The sequence below is a fragment of the Pteropus vampyrus genome, unplaced genomic scaffold, assembly GCF_000151845.1.
Source record: "Pteropus vampyrus isolate Shadow unplaced genomic scaffold, Pvam_2.0 Scaffold135, whole genome shotgun sequence".
Taxonomy (NCBI): domain Eukaryota; kingdom Metazoa; phylum Chordata; class Mammalia; order Chiroptera; family Pteropodidae; genus Pteropus; species Pteropus vampyrus.
In genome coordinates this window covers 935,512-944,718 of record NW_011888916.1, presented here as the reverse complement: position 1 = coordinate 944,718, position 9,207 = coordinate 935,512, and the positions used below count along the sequence as shown (strand labels likewise).

General features: G+C 35.1%; 1 pseudogene; it reads left to right on the top strand.

Annotated features, from left to right (window-relative positions):
• Positions 1-7,076: 7,076 nt before the first annotated feature.
• LOC105297187 lies at positions 7,077-8,439 on the top strand (annotated as a pseudogene).
• The last annotated feature ends 768 nt before the right edge of the window (positions 8,440-9,207 follow it).

Below are 9,207 nucleotides of genomic sequence, written 5' to 3'. Positions count from 1 at the left end.
GGGTTTTATCCTAAGGACAATCATATGTTATTTGTTCTTGGCCATGGTCTGGATTCTAACCCCACCATTGGAGTGCCACCTTAGCTGCTATCATTGGAAATCCCCCAGAATGACTTGTCCAGAGTTTCTCATCCCTTGGGGAAACAGTCCAGGGATTAAGGGAGAGAGAGTGAAAGAAGGATACCTCTCTTGACCGTTCTAGGAAGCCACTGTCCATACTTCCTCTACCAGTCTGCAAATGGTACCAAATCCGACTGCCAGTCCCTGGAGGAGCTTACTTTGCAGTGCTCACCCAACTGGTCCACTCTGGGAACCCAGCATCACTTCTGAAGAGACTCTCGCACTACGGTGACCTATTAAAGAGCCTAGGATAGGGACTTCAGGCTGGAGCACTCTGAGGCTCAAGAGCCAACTTTAAAAGAGTTTTTACTTAATCTTGAGAGAAATATGAAGCCATTGAAGAGCATGTGTTAGTGGGTATGGCAGGAGAGTTGGGAGGAAGGCTAAAAAGAGTCAGATTCATCTTTTAGAAAGATTGCTGGTGGCCTTACAGGGGGTGAGGGGGGAAGGTGAAGCTGAAAGCAGGAGAACCAAGTAGGAGGCAGTGGTCGAGTCAACTGGAACTAGGAACTGATTGGATGCGGCTATAGGAAGCAGAACTTAAAAAAAAAAAAAGAGTCTCAGAAGTTCATCCCTCATCAGCCTGTTCATCCCTCATCACAGCTGGGCCCAGAAATAGTAGACTGGAGCTTGAGAATGCCTGGCCTGGCTTCTCTCCTTCCTTTTCTCTTCTCCCTTCTCCCTCTCTCCTCTCTCTCCTCACCCTCCTCTCTTCTCACCAAGACTATGCACTCCTTAAGAGGGGCAGCGAGTCTCATCATTCTCTGAGTTCTCCCAGCATATGGTATGCATGTGCCCTATCAGATTGATAAAACTTTAAAATAATTGTGTCACCTATTCTTGACAAGGATATGGAGGAAATAAGAAATCCAAGAAGACCACCAAGTACCATATTTCTACTAACCTAATCAACCATCAACTGAAAGATGTACCTTCATTTATAGTCCACTATGAAAAATTTTTTAAAACACTGTCAATTAAATCGTAATATACCATTGATTATAAGATGAATTCCCATTTTAGAGATGTTAAAATGTTGGTGGGAGGACGTCGTTAATGTACTAAATGCCACTCAATTGTTCACTTTGAAATAGTTAATTTTGTTATATGAGTTTTACTTAAATAAATTATTTTTAATTTGAATCAATGAAATATGGTATTCTATCTCTTTCATATGATAGGAAGGTGTAAGGTGAAGCAATTTGTACTTAGGAGGGGACATTGTGACACTTCCTAAGACACCAAATCTCCAGAAACATTACTGACATGTATTTTCATGGAGTTTACCTTATTTCCTTGAATGTAAGATGCTTTAATTCTAGCACATTCTTGGCTTACATAAAAGTGTCAACAGAAGGCTTTCACAGATCTCTGTCACTATTTTCTACTGCTGAACATGATTGTCAGAAGTCACTCATTAGCCTCAATAGAAGAAGAGGTGCCACTTCTGCAGGTATGGAAGGTTCAAGAGGGTCAAATTTTGGATGCTCTGAGTCATCTGAATGCTTTATTTTCTGGTTAATGCTCCAATATTCACATAAAAGATATGGCAAGGCTGTGAATGTAATTGATATTGTTCCAAAGTATCTCAATATCACACTTTGGATTTGATTTTCACTTACAATCAGCCTCATGACTGCAAGAGATAAATTATTTTTTATCATAGATATAGTCAATGGTTTGGGACTTGTCTTGAGCCAAAATTTTAGGGTTTTGAACTTGACATTCTTTTTCTTTACTCTGTCCAGGTAGAAATCCCTCTCCATTGCAGTTCTCAAATTCCTTCTGCCCTCCATACTGTTCTGTGGCAGAGGTCATTTGGTACCCCAAAGCTTTGCCTTCAATCCATCTTTCATTCAGGTGATAATTGATTTCAGATGATAATCTATTAGCAGCAGGCCAAAGGCTGCCTTTGATATTAGCTGGGTTTTCACTGCACCAAAATAAATACCAAATTAATACCTATTCTGATGACAATTTCTTTATTGGTTAAAGTTCACAGTTCTTAGTTATGTTTTCTTAAAAAACAAGTAGCCAAATTATTCCAAGAAGAATTCGAAAACCAAATAGATCTATAACCACAGAAAAGAACTTAAAATATTGTTATTGAGGTACAATTTTTAAAGATAACAGTCTTCAAATTATAAATTTGAAGGTCAACTAGAACTCACCTATTTATAATTTGAAGACTGCTACCTTTTAAAATGGTTTAGCATTAGACTATATCAATTTAATTTATTGTATTAATAAATTTAAAATAAAAATATTATTGTCTTAAATTCAGCACCCACTAATTATATAAAGAAAAAAATCCCCTAGGAAAAAAAAAAAGAACAGCCTTAATTTGTTTATTTTTAATAAGATAATAAAAAAATCTATACCAAAGCCATACTTAATGATGAAACAATAGACAAATTTCTACTGAAGTCAGAAATAAGACAGGAATGATCTTTATCATCACTACTATTCAAAACAGCATCAAATGTTCTCTCTAATTCAAAAAGAGAAGAAAAGCAATAAAAGGTATAAACATTAGAAAAGAAGAGGTAAATTGTGATTATTTGCAGATGACACCATTGCTTACATAGAAAAGTCTAAGAAAATCAATTGACAGACTATTAGAATTAATAAGAGAATTCAGCAAGGTGACCACATACAAGACCAATGTACAAAAATCAATAGCTTTCCTATATACCAGCAATAACCAATTAGAAAATGTAATAGAAAATAAGATTCCATTCGCAATAGCAACAAAAACTATTAACCATCTTAGAATAAACTTAAAAATGGAATTTATTTTGGGCCCTTAAGTATAGTTCGAAATTAGGAAATCCACCAACCTAATTAATCACATTGATAAAATCAAATTGAAAACTCTACAGTTATATAACAGCTGAGAAATTCGTTGGGGGAGGAAGTTGGTAGCTTCAGGATGGGGGCTGGGGCCAGCAGAACCAACCATGTGATCAAAGGGTTGTAACTCTCAGCCCCACCCCTAACCTTGAGGAAGCCATTGATTTAATATCCCTGGGCCATGAGGCTAAGGGAGCTTCCCTGTTTGGTGAACATCTAGGTAAGTTGGGAGGGTAGCAGGCTCAGATTCTACAAGGGAAGGCATGGAAACTCTGTGATCCAAGCCCTTCTACCCAAGACCTTGCCCTATGTATCTCTTCATCTATCTATTATTTGTATCCTTTATAATAAAGTGGTAATTGTAAATATAGCACTGTCCTGAGTTCTGTGAGTGGTTCTAGTGAATTATCAACCTAATGAAGTTGTGAGAAGCCCCAAATTTGTAGCCAGACAGACAGAAGTCCTAATGGCTTGGAGACACCCAGGACTTTCCACAAGCATCTGATGTGGGAGCAGCCTGTGGGACACAGAACCTTAACTCATAGTCTTTGCTAACTGCGGGTAGTTAGTGTCAGAATCAAATTGAATTGTAGAACACACAGTTGGCATCAGACAATTGATGTTGGACCTCACCGCAAAGATCAGAAATAAGACAAGGATACTCACTATTTTAATACAAGAGAAAGCAATTATAGGCATACGAATTGAAAAAAGAGAGATAAAATTACATCCATGTGCAGATGATATATTTCTAGGAAACTTATACTAAATGGAAAACCTACAGTAAAAGTATTTTATAAAATAGCAAGGTGCAAAATTAACACAGAAATAATGCATCTTTGTAACTACTTGGGGAAAAAATAACCACTTGGAAGAAATAATGGAAGAGGAGATTGCAGATTCCATTTACAATAGCAAAAGCAAAATAAAACAAAATAGAGAAACAGACTTAATAAGAATTGCGTAAAACCTACATAAGGAAAATTATAAAACATTCTTATAGGACAAAAAGTAAACTTGAACAAATGGAAAAACATACCATATTATTGATCAGAAGAATCAATATCAGAAAGATATCAATTCTCTCTAAGTTAAAATGTATAAACTTAATGTGATCCCAATAAAAGTATCTTCATGTTATTTTTTTTTTCCTGGAGCCAGACAAGTTGATTATAAAGTTATTTTAGAAAATAAATTCAAGACTAGCCAGGAATCTCCTAAAAAAGAGGAACAAATGGGGACTAGCCCTACCACACATTAAAACATTTATAATGCCTTTTTAATTAAAATATTATGGTATTGGTGCATAAATAGACAGATGGCTAATGGAATAGGATATAAAATCCAAAGATAGATGCAAAGGCATCTGGGAATTCAATGTTTGATAAGTAAATAGTGCTAGAACAAGTGATAGTTCTGTGAATAAAAATAAAATTGGATCCATTCCTTGTGCCTTACACTAGGATAAATTCCAAATAGATCAGATATCTAAACGTAAAAAAATAATTATACCAATACTAGAGGAAAACATAAATCAATTTCTTTACAACCCAGGAATGAGGAAGACTGTCTTAACTATTATTTCGTATCTGGATTCAATAAAGGAAAAATGGGTAAATTTGTTTATCTATAATGTTAAAAAATTTAAAAATTGTATGCCCAAAATACCATGAGTAATGTCAAATGGTAAATAAAAAAACTGAGACAAAATCGCAACTAATATCACAAAGGGCCAATATCCCTAACATGTAAAAATTTTTTAAGTATTGAAAAGAATTCAAATTCTAGTCTAACAACTCACTTAAAAAAGTGGGAAATTATAGAAAAGTAAATGTAAACAGCTCTTAAATATAGAAAAAGATGCTCAAGCTTTTTCATAATAAGAGAAATGCATACTAAATTAAACTGAGATGTCATTACTTACTCATCAGATTTTCAAAAATTCCAAACTTGACAGTACACTGAGTTGGTGAGACTTCGGAGAGACAGATAGTTTCATGTATTGCTGATAGGTATGAAAAATGGCACAACCGTGGAGGAGAATTTAAAACATCTGGCAAAATTACACATGCATTTACCCTTTGTCCAAGCAACCTCTCTTCTAGGTACATATACCAAAATAAAATGGCACAAACTTGAAATGATAAATGCTCAAGGCTATTTAGGGCGACACATTTTATAATAATAAAAAACTGGAAACAGCCCACATATCTATCTATAGAGGACAGGTGAATAAACAGTGGTCCATAGATGCACTGGAATGCTATTCAGCTGTAAAAAGAATGAAGACTATTTCTTTATATTGCTAAAAAGTGATCTCCAGGACAAAGGCGAACAGAGCAATATGCAGAAGAGTGTGTTTAGTCTCATACTTTTTGTGCAAAAATAAAAGTATATTTATTTATATTTGGTTCTACTATTTTCAAAATTTAAAAGTGTATAAAACAAGAGCTAATAAAAAATCATTTATCAGAAAAAGAATAGCGATGGAAGCTGTTATCTGCATATACCTTGTTTTATAATTTTGATATAATCAAGTATACACATAATCTGAAAAATAAATTTAACTATAAAAAAACAATCTATTCAAAAAAGTGAATAAAAATAAACCTATTTGTCCATCATGTCATGTCATAACCATACAAAGAAGAAATCTTTCAAGTGACTTTGAAACACAATATTATAGTTGTGCAATATATAGTGAGATAGATCTGAAGGACAAAACAAATACAAAAAATCTTAAACAGCACTCAGTAGACTTACTGTTAATAATAATATTAGTATTAATATTTCAAAACTGCTATATTTATATAATAGGATTAAGAAAATCTCATTAGGAACCAAGATTTTTATTACAAGAGAAAAAGTATATACGTATGCATGTATAAAGTCAAAGAAGTTAAGTAAAAACTATATAATCTTTAAGTGAAAATATTAGTATGAACTCTTGATTGTTTACTCTTTCTAAAAAATAAGTATTTCTTTGTTCTGTTCACTGAAAAGCCCTAGAAGCAATGACAATCTGGTAGAGATCAGTATCCTTAATGGTGAGATCGTGATTTCTAAAATGCTACTGCCCTCCAAAAGGACTCAGGGCTCCTTGGAGAAATAGCCAAGTCCAATGCTGGAGCAGGAAATATACAGAATGATATCTTGTACTATCAAGGATATCTTGTACTATCAAAGTTATTTTGTATTATCTTGTACTAAGAAAACTATCAAAGACACTGGCTCATGTCAAAATGACAGGCACCACCTGGAAGAGACTCTCATTGGCCAAATATGGAACAATTTCAACATCAAGAAGAATTATGACTATAATGAATGATAACACGTGGAATATATAAACATCACAAGCCCATGATGATAGTAATTTTTTGAACCCTCATTGCTTCATGCTGGGCTTTTGTGACTCATTGTTTTGAGTATCTACTGCTGCCATAATAAGCTATCCCAAAACTTAGTGGCTAAAAAAAACAAAAAATTCATTGGTCACCTCTTATATGAAAACTATAAAACAAGGTAAATTCATCTCATTATTTTGAAAGTTTTTTTCTTAAGGGGAAGGATCCAGAAGCCTTTTCTGATGAGAGAAAGTTCTTTATATAAAAACCACATATAATAAATGCAAAAGAAATAATGGGAATAGAAAAATCACTACTTTGTTATCCCTTATGAAATAATGGATCTAGGCAACAGTCATCAATTACTACTAAAATTATTGGGCAAAAAATTTATGGCAAATTTTAAACCAGACTGGAAACACATGAACCCACTGATCAATCTCAACATCCCTGATGTGATGTAATAGAACATATAGAGTGTTACTTTTAAAGTATTCTTGACAAAAAGAAAAAATCATCAAGCCTCTAGATGTAGGTATCAGTTTACAGAGCATATCGAGAATAAAAAAATATATTAAATGATATCACAAGGCTACAAATCCAAATCTAGAATGTGTGAAATCCCACATGAAAAATTACCCAGTTTCTTCCATAAATAAATGACATAAAACTAAACCAAAATGAAATCAGTAACAAAAAAGAGGGGTCATTCTATTAATTAACAAAGACTTAAGAGTAGCAAAGGTTAGCTCCGGCAAGATGGCAGCTTCTTTGGAGCCCAGTTACTGGAAAGGTGGCTGGGGGCTCCCGTCATACACAGCAAGTTCATGGTGGTGAGAGTTTATGCCAAATTTTCTGGTGCACTTTTTTTTTTTTAAATATAAAACAAATCCTTTAATTTTTCAAATGTTTTAAAAAAACAGTTTTATACTTAAGCCAGCCTTGAAGATAAGCACAAAATTTACCAGTTTACATTTTTAACCCACAATGACTCAAGCACTCACTCTCTGCATAGCACTATTCTAGGTGCAATAAAAGTGCACTTTTTATTAACTTACAAATGTGATTCCACTTTTTGAAATTGTATTATCATCTTTTCCAAGGGGTGAAAATAAATAAAATCATCATTGTTTACTACTCATCTACCCCAAACCCACTTCTGGCTCATGGAAGTTAATTTCTGCCAACTTTAAGATGTTTCAATGAACTCAGCTCCTACTTCTCCCAAAATAAAAGAGGACTCCTTTTTTATTAAAAAATAAAATAAAATAAAAAAGAAATGATTTTCGACAGCAGGGCAGTGTCTGTTTCTATATATTTTTAAATTTCTTCTTTTCTTTAAGTTTGCATCCTCCAATATTTCCTTTTTCTATCTGGTGCACTCTTAAATGTCAGGGTCATTGATGACACATGGAGAGGTTCAAGAAGAGATATACCAATTGGACAACTAACGACAACATTGGTTCTCAGCCAACAAAGATACTAAACTTTTTAAGAAAACAGAAATGTATTGCTGACCGAACTCTCAGCAAAACAAGGCACAGATATGCTGGCTTACACTGCCCTCCTTGAAAAGCAGCTGCTTCCTGTCGTGCTTCCATATTCTCGATTTAGAGTGACATCCTTTACTGTAACAAAGCCATGGTTTTGGTTTGCTTCATGAATTCTTTTTTTTCCTAGGTTTAAGCCTTCCTGGAAGAATGTCTAAGAGAGCACTGAATAGGATTCTCCGGACCAGAGGACAGCCTCCCCTCTGCCACCTCTGAGAAGTGGGAGCACAGATATACAGAGATGCCAAGGAGTGCCGAAATCTTCTGTCAAATTGATTGGGAACAGCTCCATTTTCCTCTGGAGATACACCTTCTACCTTGACTGCCTCTGTATTTGATTTTCTTGCACCTCTTTATAAATTGCGCTTTCCTAAAATTCCATTACAAGAACATTTGAAACAGCTCTCCAACCTGCGTGCTTTTGTAATGACGTGCTGAATAATTCTCTTAGGCTTAGTCTTGGAGATGGATGGCAATCTTCCCCAAAACCTCAACTTCCTCCTCAGAGTTGGAGGAGATCATTGGGAGGACATGACTGCCAGTTGACCAGTGAGCTGGACCTCGACAATTAGCGGCTCCTAACCCTCTCTCCTGTCCTTGGAATATACACTCTGCCCACCATCCCCATACTAGAAGCCTTTTCAAGGATGCAGCCTTGAGAGATAAGCGGATTGAGACCATCTGGACTGGATTCGTGACTGAACCCCATTAAGGGCTCTATATAAGCTTTGAAGATTCTGGCAGTAAGCTGCAGAGATCTACTTGTCTTTCGGCCACCCAAGACAAGCCTTGTATGTAGGTTCCTTTGCTTATTAAAACTGCCACTTATCAATCTGGAGGGGGTCTGCCTCTCTCTTCGGTTTCTCCTTGCCCTCCATGGTGGATGGGGGCTGGGAGCAGTTTCGAATTTCATCCAGAGAATTCCCCAGGTTTCAAATCAACATTCAGAAACCTGACACTCCAGTTGACTCCAACAGAGAGAGAAAGTAAATTTTACTGTGGCCATCCCCCTGACAGTTATGTTTTGTGCCCGAGCTTTTGCCTTCAAGTCATATGATTATTGTAATATCTTATACACTAAGTGAAGGCAAAAGTAAAATACTATTAATAGGTATAAAGAAGACTCTAAAACAAGAAAACTTTTACCCATTTTTTTTTTTAATTAAGAAGTTTGTATTCTAGCTTGGCAATGCACTTTAATATCGAGATGAATGCTGAATGAACTTGGAGAAAAAAAAGAAAATACATTGTGCTGTATATATTCAGAAAAACATACAATGAACTTGACTTAATCTTGCCAGATTTTTGCCTTTGGTTCACATGTTTCTGACCAAAAGCTA